This window comes from Orcinus orca, chromosome 2 (assembly GCF_937001465.1).
Source record: "Orcinus orca chromosome 2, mOrcOrc1.1, whole genome shotgun sequence".
Lineage (NCBI taxonomy): Eukaryota > Metazoa > Chordata > Mammalia > Artiodactyla > Delphinidae > Orcinus > Orcinus orca.
Window position 1 is genome coordinate 132,739,040 of NC_064560.1, and position 13,923 is coordinate 132,752,962.

Sequence of the window (13,923 nt, forward strand, 5' to 3'; positions counted from 1 at the left end):
GAAAAACTTTACAAACTATAGTATAGTGCTTATGTATAGTTCTTTTGCCTTTAGTCTTACAGACTCTACTTATTTCCAAAGTTAAGTCAGTACCTTTTCTCCCTACCACCTTCAGTGAGATTGTTTCCCTTTTTTGTAATAAGGTTATATTTTTTGTCATATACTGCATTCCATCCTGAAATCTCAGGACCTACTAACTGATTTTTCAAATTTGCATACACTGTTTCACTCTCTGTACAGCACTCTTCTATGGGTTTTGACAAGTGCATAATGTTATATATCCACCATTGCAGTTTTATACTGAATAGTTTCACCGCCGTGTAAGTCCTCTGTGCTTCACCTGTTTGATTCTTTTCCCCTTCCCTCCTGCAACCACTGATCTTTTTACCGTATGTGTTTGCCCTTTCCAGATGTCATGTAATTAGAATTATATAGTTTGTAACCTTTTCAGTCTGGTTTCTTTCACTTAAAAATGATAATTCATATTTTTCATATGAAAATTCAATTCAAAATTGATATTTATTTCTTATCGCTGAGTAATATTTCATTTTACTTGAGGTACTACAGTTTGTTTATTCACTCACCTATTGAAGGACATATTGGTTGCTTCCAGGTCTTAGTGATGATGAATAAAGTTGTTATAAACATTTTTGTGCAGGCTTTCTTGTAGACATAAGTTTGCAAAAATTTGGACATGTATCTAGAAGCATGATTGCTTATGCTATGATCAGATGGTAAGACTATGTTTAGCATTACAAGGAACTTTCCAGCTGTCATCTAAATTGACTGCACCATTTTATTGTCCTACCAGGAATGTTCCAAATGCTCACCATCTTTGGTATTATCATCTTTTTTTTAAATTTTACCCATTCTAATAGGTATGTAATGGTATCTCATTGTTGTTCTAATTTGGAATATCCCAATGACAGATAATGTTGATCATTTTTTCATATACTTATTTTCCATCTATATATCTTCTCCAGTGAGTTTGGGTTCTTTTTGTTTTGTTTTACTTTTTAAATTAGGTTGTATGATTTCTTATGGGTTGAATTTTAAGAATTATTTGTATATTTTAAATACAAGTTCTTTTCAGGTATGTGTTTTGCAAATATTTCCCCTGGTTTGTGACTATTATTATTATTCTCTTAATAGTGTTGAATTAAATTTGCTAATATATTTTTGAGGAATTTTGATCTGTGTTTATGAGAGATATTGATCTGTAATTTTCCTTCCTTGTAATGTCTTTGGTTTTGATATTAGGGTAATGCTGGCCTCATAGAATGAGTTAGGTAGTGTTTCTTCTACATTTATATTCTGGAAGAGACTGTGAGAATTGGTATGATTTCTTCTTTAAATATTTGGTATAATTCACCAATGAAACCATTTGAGCCAATGCTTTCTCTTTTGAAAAGTAATTGTTAATTCGATTTCTTTAACAGATGTAGGCTATTCAAATTAGATATTTTCCTTGTGTAAATTTTGGTATTTTTGTATCTTTCAAGGAACTGATCTTTTTTTAAATAAGGTATCAATTTGGGAGCATAAATATTCTTCTCTTCTCTTATTCTATTAATGTTGTTGGAACTGGTAGTGATGATCACTCTTTCCTTCCTTTACTGTGAATTTGTTTATTCTCTGTTTTTTCTTGTTTAATTTGCCAACAGGTTTATAACAATTTTATTGATCATTTCAAAGAACCAGTTTTTGGTTTCATTGATTTTCTGTTTTTCTGTTTTTAATTTCATTGATTTCTGCTCTAATATTCTTTTTTTCTTACTTGATTTAGTCTCAATTGGTCTTTTTTCTCTAGTTTTGCAAGGTGAAAACTTAGATTATTGATTACAGATCTTTCTTTTTTTCTAAGTAATGGATTTAATACTATAAATTTCCCTCTAAGCACTGGTTTTGCTGAATTCCAAAAATTTTGAGAGGTTGTATTTTCATTTTTGTTTAGGTCAAAATATTTTTTAAGTTCTATTGAGATTTCTTCTTTGACCCATATGTTATTTTAACGTGTATTGTTTAATCTCCAAATATTTGGGAGTTTTTCTAGCTATCTATGTGTTACTGATTTATAGTTTAATCCCACTGTGGCCTGAGAACATACCCTGCATGATTTATTTTATTTTAAATTTATTAAGGTGTTATAACCGAGCATATGGTCTGTCATTAATAATGTTCCAGGAAATCTTGAGAAAAATGTTTATTCTGCCAGTGTTGGATAGGGTATTCTATAAATGTTAATTAGTTCAGGTTGATTCATAATGCTCTTCAGTTCAACTATATCTTTACTGACTTTCTGCTTGCTGATGTATCAGCTATTGACAGAAAGGTAATGAAAACTGCAACTATAGGGCTTCCCTGGTGGCGCAGTGGTTGAGAGTCCACCTGCCAATGCAGGGGACACGAGTTCGTGCCCCGGTCTGCGAAGATCCCACGTGCCACGGAGCGGCAGGGCCCGTGAGCCATGGCCGCTGAGCCTGCACGTCCGGAGCCTGTGCTGCGCAACGGGAGAGGCCGCAACAGGGAGAGGGCTGTGTATCGCAAAAAAAAAAAAAAAAAAAAAAAAAAAAAACAAGTACTGCAACTATAATAGTGGATTTATCTATTTCTCCTTAAAGTTTTATCAGTTTTTATCCCACATATTTTGATGTGCTTTTATTTAGGTATATACATATATTAAGAATTATTATATCTGCTTGGAGAATTGACCCTTTATCATTATAGAAGCCTGTCTTAATCCCTAATAATTTTCCTTGATCTGAAGTCAACTATATCGGAAGTTAATATAGCCACTCTTGTTTTCTTCTGATTAGTATTAACATGATATCTCTCTCTCTGTTCCTTTACTTTTAGTCTGAAAGTGGACTTCTTATAGTGGACTTCTTCTAGACATCATAGAGTTGTCTTTTTTAAAAATACAATAATCTGTCTTTTAATTTGTATAGTTAGGCCATTCACATTTAAAATGTATTTTGATATAGCTGGATTAATAACTACCGTGTTTCTGTTTTCTGTTCATTGCATTTTTCTTTGTTTTCTCTGATTTTAATTCAACATTTTCTATGACTCCATCGCCATTCCTCTTTTAGCATATCAATTCCCTTCTTGAGTTCATATCAACTCTCTTCTGCACTGTCTTCTTACTAGCAACGTTTTAGAAGGGATGTCTGCTGTAATTCTTAGCCTTTTTTTCTCTACAAGTCAGGTGTGTTTTTTTCCCTTAATTCTGGCTGATTTCAACATTTTCTCTTTGTCTTTGGTTTTCCAAAGTTTGAGTATGATATGCCTAGACTTGGGGGGGTATTTTTTGGTATTTATCCTGCTTATATTTTTTGAGCTTCCTAGTCTGTGGTTTGGTGTCTATCATTAATGTTGAAAAGTTCTCACTATTATTATTTCCAATATTTCTCCTGCTCCTTCTTTCTTCTTCTGGTATTCCAAATGCTTGCAGGTTACACTTTTTGTAATTGTACCACAATTATTAGATGTTCTGTTCAATTTTTTATTTTTATTTTTTCTTTTCTGCATTTCTTTTTGGAAAGTTTATAGTGACCTATCTTCAAGTTCACTTATTGCTTTCTCAGCTGTACCAAGTTTATTGATAAGCCCTTCTAAAGCATCTTTTATTTTTGTTACAATGGTTTTGATTTCTTGCATTCTCTTTTGATTCTTTCCTAGAGTTTCCATCCCTCTGCTTACTTTACCCAGATATTCTTGCATACTCTCTACTTTTCCATTAGCACTCTGAACATATTAATCATAGTTATTTTAAAGTCCCCGACTCATAATTCTAACATCTGTGTCATATCTGAATCTGGTCAGATTCTTGCTTTGTCTTCAGACCTTGTTTTTCTCTTTTAGCATGCCTTATAATTTTTTGTTGAAGCCCAGACAAGATGTGTCAGGTGATAGAAACTTAAGTGAATAGGCCTTTAGTGTAAGGTTTTATGTCAGTGTGTCTAGGACTAGGGCTGTATTGAATATTTGCTGCATCTGTAAGTGCCAAAGGCTTCAATTCCTTTATTGCCCTTGTTTTTGTCTCCCTTGTTGTCTTTGGCTTCCCTAAGATACCTTCCTTAGATAAAGTCTGTCTTTTAGTTCTTTGAGCTGTAATGCACTGGATCCCTGTCAATGAGATGGAAGGAAACAGGGGAGAGGAAGTATTTTGTATTATTATGACTGAATCTCTTTTAGTGGGCTTTGCTCCTGGGCTGTAACCTTTACAAGTTACAGTTCTTAGATTTTTTTTTTCCCCCTTTGGTGTTGCAGGAAAGCTAACAGAGGCTGGAGAGGAGAGAATTCCCTTCCCTTAGGTGGCTAAGTCTTTTTAAATCTTTCCCTTGAAGAGCACCCCTTCATTTTGAGACCACTCTTGGGGCAGTTGACAATGGCTACTTTTCCTCTTCCATGTGAGAGCCATGAGGGGATCTTAACTTGGTTCTTCAAGGTAAGAACCTGGAATGGTTCCTGGAGGTAAAACCCAAGATAGTATTGGGAGTCCCCTTAGGATCACAGCCCCCAGAAATAGCTCTCTCTCATACTAGTCCACACTCAGCCTCTAACAGTTCATCAAAATTATTGTTTCCAGCAGTTTATGACCCCAGTGGTTTCTTCTTAAGAAAAGGAGCTGGAGACTGTGACTCTACATTTGCCTCTTTCTCTGAATTTCAGGATGGCAGTTTGCTCTGCCGTATCAGTTCTCTGATAAGAAGTCCAAGAAAAGTTACTGATTTCAGCTTTTTCTGGTTGTAAAAATGGGAGTGACAACTTCCAAAGCTTTTACATGTCAGAGCTGAAATTGGAGGTTTGATCTCTTTTTATTTTTAAATCACTAGTGCTAGACTATTTTGCCTGAAAAACGTCTCGACACGTCTGAAGTTAAATAGCCAAGTCTCTGTTTGCCTCATAAACAAGGACACCCGTAGATGGGCTTGCCTATTCTAAGGTGAGAGAGGAAATCCACGTGCCAGAGGAAATTTTAGCCCTGGAGTCATTCTCAAGGCTCTGGAAACCCCCACACTTGAAAAATACAAAATTGATATCATCATCCTCCAAGTTTTTATTTTACTGCTTTTAAAAGTAGTGAAATATATGCCACAATATGTCTCATTCTAAAGGTTGAAAAATTTATGCTATGACTATAATGACATCATTCTGCCTCCCCCAGAAGGCTTTTGCTTGGAGAGTTCAGCAAGAGAACAAAATTAACAGGAAACGTCACTTTCACACACACAGATGGAAAAATGTTAACATCTCCTGAATTCTATGACAGTCTCCTTGATAGGAACATATATGTCACCATAACGTACCAACGATGTGCAAACACATCTTATGAGCAGGTGCTAAACTGAGGTCATTGCTGGAAGGTGGAAGTTTTGGCAGCACCAAGAACAAAAGATTCCTCCTAGGCGTAGTTTGGAGCTAAGAAGTAAGAATCATGTGTAAGGAATGTTCCAGGCAGGATAAAACATTTGGATGCTTTGATGACAGTGTATGGAGGAGGCCTCCTATTCTATTAAACCTTCATTTCATAGATCACAAAGCAATCCTACTCCTTACTTAAAGATATTATAATATAAAATATTTTCTCCTGATTAAGTAATGTTCTGATTGTTCCAAAGTGAAAAAGGAATATGTGGCCCTTGACCCTTGTTCCCTGAGGCCTGACTTCATAACAGTGAATCATGAAAACAGTACAGAAATATCCAGCAGATTCCTTTTGCTCAGCTATTCCCTGTAGACTCCCTAAGTAGTCTTCACCTCTAAAATGTGTTCCATGTTGCCAGTATATTGCACTAAAGAAAGAACAGCCAAAGGCTATGTGACCAGTTCTATATCCAGGGAAGATATTAATGTGAGTTTTCTATACATAAGATAGAGGAAACATTCTTTTCTTTGCCATGTATAATCCTAAGAAAGTTTTCTCTCTGAATGTTCACAGAATTATAAAGTGAGGGTTTCTTTTTATATTTGTGGAAATATAAGACAAATTGGATCTTCAAAATGTTATAGTCAAAAGAAAGCAACATTCTTTATTGGTTCATGGGAAAGGTGTACAGAGATATCAAACATTAACAGTCTATAAACCTGAATTATTGGTCAGAGAATTGAATGTAAACCAAACTATTACCCTGATCCAATCCCTCTTTCCTTGCAGTCCTAGCACGTGTGCCTGTGCACACGTACACACACACACACACACACACACACACACACACACACAAATACTCTCTTCTAGTACTCTACTCCATTAATTCTCTTCTCACTATTGTCTTGACAATGTATTCCTTTCTTCTGTCTCCTTCCCTCAGCCTAGCAAAATCTTTTCCTCAATTCTACTTTCAAGTTATAGCCTTATCTTCCTTTTGTAACTCTTTTGTTGTACCCTTAACATTTGACATTGTGAAAATTTTGTTACTGTTAGACAATCAATCACCTACACATAAAATCTAGAGAATGGTGGACAAAAGTTCTTTACTTTTCCTGTTTAGCAGGATCTCCATCTCCCTCCAAGGAAAGACACGAGAAAAATCCCTTTTCTAAGTTTCCTTCTCATTGCCCTGCTTCCTTAATGCCCTCTACCCCCAGGATCCTTCATCTTCTTAAACGTCATCTCAAGCTGTCAGTTTTTTCCATCTGGTTTTCTCTGTATGGAAATGCGTGCGCGCGCGTGTGCGTGTAGTTTCAGGTCCTCTGAGTATTTTGCTGTTTTTGGCTGGAGAATAAAGGAGAGTATAGTTATCTAGCAGTATTCAGTAACTCTCCTGAAACTGCTTTATTAAGATCATCAGTAAGACTCAAATGTGTCTTTTTGGTCTTCCTCCTCCTCTTATTGATAACTCTAGTATTTGAACCTTTCTATTAATACTTTGTCATTTTAATTGGCCTCCGGAACAAAATTTCTATTGGTTTTCATCCTATAACTTAAAAAATTCCTTTTCCGTCTCCTTCATGGGGCCTCTTCTGAAATAACAGGGAGTTATGCCTAAATATAGGCATTGCTGAAGGTATGTTTTTGGCTTTCATCTCACTTTGCATGTTTCTTTGGGCCATGATATCTCTTCTGATTCATTGTATGTAGATGATGTTCAACCTGGTACTGAGGAGGTGACATCTAAACTGGGTCTTGAAAGATGAGTGGGAATTTATTAGGTGGACGACGGGAGCAAAATCTGTTCAGAAGAATGGTACTGCGTACCTAAAAATACAGAAAGATAAATCAGTACGGCAAATTTTGGGGTACTGTCCACAGTGCACAAGAGTGTGAACTGTGCCCCCCTGGTCCTTGTTAGAATATTAAGAATAAGAGGGACCTGTGGAAGATGAGGCCACAGCAATAGTAAAATTATTCGTGATAAGGAGTTAACATTTTATTCTTTATATCAGTATACTCTAAAGTATGTTTCCAGACAATGGATTGCCAAAAAAATTGGCATAGGTATGTTTAAAAAGCCCATAATCACATGAATCCAGGCTCATTAGCTTGATCACATTTAAACAGATTTCTCTACTAGAGGGAGCTCTTTATAGCCAATTTACCCTGTGACCCTCTTAAGAATATAAGATGCAGCATTTGTCATGGAACTCTTTGGCATTTTCTAGACTATACATTGGGAATCTGCTTTAAGTAATGGAGGTCATAGAAGTATTTAACTTGTATTTTTAAAGATGACTCAGGTAGCAGTACAGAAGAAAGATGGCTTGAAGATATTGTAAATAGGATAAATATTGCCACATGTAGTCATGTAAGAAAGGAAACAAGAGGATACAGGAAGCAAGATGAGTATTGAAGATTTGCTCTCAATATAATCGGTGAGAAAATGATGTTCTGAAAAAAGCAATGTCACAGGCAATGATAATGGAGAGGAGTAAGAAATTTTTCAAGAGCTTTTTTTTTTTTTAAGAGCTTTTTAAGAGGTAGACTCAACCTTCTTTTTCAGCTTCTTTAGGAGTAGACTCAACAGGATTTAGTAGACAGTAGACAGCGGGAGATGGGAGAGAGAGGGAAGAGTCCAGTACAGGACCCTGATTTCTGATATAGGAGCTGTTTGAAGAACTATGGCATGATATGGATATTCAATCCAGAATGAGGTGGTGGCAGTAGGGGTAGGGCAGTTGCAAGGAGAGTGCTACGAAGTGAGAAGCATGTGAAAAGGTGGTGGAGGAAAACCTCTACAATTTGCATGAAACTGCACACGCTCTAAAATGAACATTGTTTCATATCATGTGGCTAAGTACAGTTAATAATTATCTTGTGTGATTTACTCTCTCAGGGATTATTCCTAATTTATTTTAATAACATTTATTTCTATATAAATTTGATATGTTTAGTTGCGATTGAAGCTTAGGTAGAACTCAGGTCTGGTACTAAAATAAAAACTCACCATTATTTCCTGTGTTAATCTCTTAAAATAATCCCATTTCTGTCAAGCAAACATATAACTCATTCTCCCATAAAAGAGGCTGGAAACCAGGTTTTTCTCTATTTCTCCCCTCATATTCCAGTCCTACTGTTTCATCTTTTTAATATCTCTCATATGCAGAAGATCCCAAAGCAATCCTGAAAGGCACAAAAGTAGAAGTGAACAAATAGACATATATTCTTGGGTGGGAAGACTTAACATCATAACTATGTCAACACAATAAAAATATCATTAGGTTTTCTTTCTCCTAAAGCTAAACAGAGTTTAGTTGGAAAAAGAAGTAATAAACCTAAAATAAAAGATAACTCTGAAAAGGAGAATGAGAAAAATTTATCCCTAGAAGTTGTTGGTACATATTACAAAGCTTCCGTAATTAACCACTATGGAATCCACGCATGAAAAGATAAGTAACATAACATAAAAGGTGAAAATGTTTACAGTGACTTTAAAATACAAGAATTTGACTGTGTATCCTTAGCTGGATATATTCATAGGTCCAAAAAAATGAAACTTGAAAAAATAACTAACTGTACAGTCTGAGGATTTGTATTGTAGGTAGCAGTATTGTATTGCTACTATGAGACTGTTGTCTTTGTAGCAAGGGAAAAGGCAAAGGATTTATGGTTATCATTAAAAACGAGTGCTGGCATAAGGGAAACAGGGAAAAAATGTAAGATCAATACATTTAGGTAAAAACCATATACTCCTGAATTTGAATTGGAACTCACAATAAATATAAATAATATGAACTCACAGTAAACTTCATCTTTAAAAAGTACACATTTCTTGGCCCTGTCCTCTAGAAACATAAAAGCAATGAGTAACTCTATAGCAATGAGCACACCTAGAATTCATTTGTGGTCTCTAAATACCATTTCACAGTAATACAGTATCCTTGGAGAATGGTTGATTCTGAGTGCTGAGTAGAAAACTTAAAAAAAGATGATCCTGGGACATCTTGTCATACAGGAAAGAAAGCTCTCAAAGGCTACTAGGGTTGTATCAAAAAGATTCAGAAGTCAATTAAAAAGGCTTCCTATGGGGCAAAGATAGGACAATTTGAACATCAATAAGGATAACTGCAGTAGATTGAAATACATCAAACATATCTTAATGTATGAGTTCATAATTATTTTAAAATAAAGAAAATCATTGGTAACTTTGGAGAAGGCTAGAAAAACAATTCATTTTTTTAAGAACTGGTACATAAAGAGCAATAGATATTTATCCTGCATTTCCTATATAAATTATGAGTCAAGGTAATCAAATTATTGATGTTTGTATTTATAGTATTTCAATTAATAAATTAAAATGAATGAATTAGAATATCATCACTTTTTAATAGTTGCTGTAACACACACAAAAAAAGAGACAAATATTATGTGCCCCTTGATACTACACAGCACAACCTATAAAAAAATTCTTGCCCTCACCTCCACCAAAAAAAAAAAAAAGAAAAGAAACCTAAATCCGATCAAGCTTTAAAATATAACAACCATTTTCTAGGAAATATAGGAGACGGACGATCATTGTAAATATTACCATGAGTGTGTAATCAGCAAATATTGTCTGTCTCTTTAATAAATAAATTTCAAGATAAATTAAAAAATAGAAGATAAAACTAAAGATGAAAAATATTTATGAAACATCATCAACTAATTACAATAAATGGACATTATTTGAATACTGATTCAAAGAAATGAATTACAAAAAAATTTCAAATAAAAAAATTAGGGAAATTTGAACACTGACTACATATTTGGGATTGTTCAGAAATAGTTAATTTTTCAGGTATGATAAAATTTTTTTAGATATTATGGTTATGTTTTTTAATGAGTCCTCATCTCCTTATTTAGAAATTTAGTCATAAAACCTGTAGTCACATTAGGTAGGTAGGAATAGAGATAAGATTGGTCATAAATTAATAATTTTTGAAGCTGGGTGGTAAATATTTGGGGGTTCATTATATTATTTTTTTATTTTGAAAAATTTTGTAATAAAAGGTAAGAACAAATCTCCTATTATTTTGTCTTTCTTTCTCACACCAGGTTCTTGTTTTCCTTTCCTAGAAGATTGCCACAGTAACTAGTCTCACCAACCTGAATTTTTACCCAGAACATACTCATTTAGATTCATCTTAAAACTTTCACGCACAACTTTCCACCAGTAGCTACTTTGCGTAAAACTTACAAATGATTCCTCACTTTCCTCAACATAAGTGATCATAAGTTTATTCAAAATAAACTTGTTTTGACATCAAGGATAACTTACAATCTGTTTCCATTCAACTCTCTGACCACTTCCTTTATTTCTCTTTGTGAACCCAATGCTTTAGTCAAAGCAGTCTATTTGTCCACCTGTCTACTTGTCCTTAAAAAAGATGTGAGAGCTCCACCTCCACCTTTGCTCTTGCCATGCTCCCTGAGTAGTTGCCCTTCCTCTATATTTATCTTATTTATTCCTCAAATGCCTATTCAAGTCTCATCTCCTCCACGTAGCTTTTCCCAAAGACTTTTCAACTATGGTCAACTCTCTCTTATTTGAACTTCGGTAGCAATTACTTTCCTATAACTCATTTTATTACATGCTACTCTTCATACCTAGTGTATTTTAATGTACTTACTCTACCTCTCTGACAGCAGGGACTAGGTCAGATTTCTATGTACTTAAGCACAAACTGCAGCGCCTTATACATAGTAATTATTCAATAAACGTTTGTTGATGTCGTTGCTGTTAGTGCCACCATTATCATTGGTTGTAGTAGTGTTGGTGGTGATGGCGATAATGATAAAGGGAAGTTTATTTGACAATACTTATCAGAATCCCAGAAATTCTTCATTGAGATGGCGTTGGACCTAAAGACTTATAGCTGAGTTAGAGTACTGATTCATAAAACTGTAAATTCAGCTTTTCTGTGGTCCCAGAAGTCTAGTCCATATGTCCAAATAACTTAATCCTGCTAATTAAGATGGTTTAAAAGATGCAAACAGGGACCTCCCTGGTGGTCCAGTGGCTAAGACTCTGCGCTCCCAATGCAGGGGGCCTGGGTTCAATCCCTGGTCAGGGAACTAGATCCTGCATGCCGCAACTAAAAAAAAGATCCTGAATGCCACAACTAAGACCCGGCGAAGGCAAATAAATAAATAAATAAATAAATATTTTTGGTAAAAGATGCAAACAAACAAAAAGAAAAACCAAACAAAATCCTATTTCCAAAATTCCTCATTGGCTTTATACTACTTAAAGAATTACAAATGTCTTAATATAGCTTTAGAGGTTTACAATCTGCTCTAAAATCCAGAATCAAATTTCATTCTCATTATTTCCCTGTATATACACTCTGCTTCAGTTAAAATAGTCTAATTTTAAATATCATTGGAAACTTTCCTGTTCTATTTCCATTAAACTTCCTTAGTTTAGAGCTTCATAATGTCTTGGATTTTTTAAATTCCTTTTCTAAACAATGACCTGGTCTCCAGACATGCTCCCTTCCAGTTCATTCTTTACCTAACCTTCACCAAAGCCCAAGAAAGATTTATCCTGCTTAAAATTCTTCTATGACTGTCTTAGCTATAAAGGCTAAATGTTTTAACCTGGTGTACAAGGCCTGTTATGATATTCACTTTCATTACTTCAAATGCCTGCTATATGCTAAGGGCTTCCTATAGAGTGGCAAACAGTGTACGACCTGGCCCCATGAGCTTATTGTGTAGTGAGGGAAAAAGGGAAAAAAAATCAACGCACATAAGTATATGATAAAGGACAACAGCTATGACAGAAAAAAGTGCCAGGAGAAAGAAATTTAGGGAGACATAAATTAGACTGATCAGAAAAGGCTGAAGTAACGTTTACTCTGTTTCCTTCATGTGGAGAAAAAGTTACAGAAGATAAAGACTGAGAAGGCTCTGAGGCTAGAAAGAGCAGTGAAGTTACAATATATACCATCTGTTTGTGTTCATTACCTGCTTGATATAATATTAGTTTTTAGAACAATTGATGGTCAGAAGGCTCTCAATATAAATTATGATAACCCTTTGTATTACACACTGTAAATATTTTTCTATTCTGCCATGTGTCTTTTATGTTTATAAACTTTTTTTTCTATCAGAAGTTTAAAATTTCAGCAGTCTTCCATAGGTCTATGGCTTTGCATTTCCTACTTTCAATGCAAGGTTATTATAAATATTCAGACAGATCTTCTTTTCTATTCTTATAGTTTTTTTAAACATTTAACTATTTAATCCACCTGATTTTATTTTTGACATAACATGAGAGGGAAACTTTTGTTTTCTAAGTGGTTAGCCATTTATTGAATAATAATAAGGATTAGCATTTATTGTGGTTTACTTTGAGCCAGATACTCTACCAGATGCTTTACATTTATTATCTCTGTCAATTCTCATAACCCAACAAGGTAGGTAAGTGTTATACTCTCCTTAACTTTCGTATAAGGGAGCTGAAGAACAGTTAAGATTTGCTCAAGGTAATACAGCTATTAAACATAGCTGGAATTAGAACCAAGAGTTATGACCCAAGAATCCATTCTCTTCACAAGTACATTGTACTGACTCCCAAAATTCTTCTCTTGCCCATAGATGTGAAAGTTTTCCTTTTTCATATAATAAACTTTTATTATATATATTGAAATATGTTACTACTTATGCTGTTTCTGGACTTTATTTACATATATACATACATATTTTCATATATATACACTTATGTGTGATAGTTTTAAGGTGAATAAAGGACTGGTGATTAGTGTTCCATGTTTCTATGCTTCTATTAATTGACTGATTCATTTAATCTAATTATTTTTTCATACTAAAATGTGTTCACTACTTTTACTCTCAAAATTATCTCCTCAGTTTCTCTGCTATTTTTCTTATATTTTCTCACCTTTTCCTACACCCAACTTGATCACAGAATTTGCACTAATAATATTAAACCCCCATACATGGTTTTTGACTACTTTTGTTGTAAGTCCTTTCATGTAATATAAGAAGAGATTAGTTTCTAATTGCTATCTACTGTTCTGATGTATTACAGTTTCATGATATTGAATACATTGAAAAATTAGAAAAACATTCTTCTTAGTTCCTACTCTAAAAACATAAATGTTATTTGCTCTCAGGGTGTGTTACACACAAACTTTAGTTGTATTTTGAAAGAATGCAATATCTGTTACACATTATGATCTCTTGAGATATTCTTTAAAAGGAACATTCTTTAAGAGGAATGTTTCTCTATAGGATTATTGAATTTCCATAGGCTCCATTTTTCCTTCCTTTGCAGAGCTGCTGAATTAATCAGAATTGCCACGTGCTCTCTTAGAGACTCCTTCAAATGACTTCTCTCAACTTAATATACTTATATTAGATGAAGCTATCAGTGAGTTATTGGGACATATTCCCTGCTCTGTACATTGCAGACTAACACTGAATTGGCCACTTAAGAAAACTGCATTAACTCTTTCAGGCCACCAGGGTGCCATTTAGGG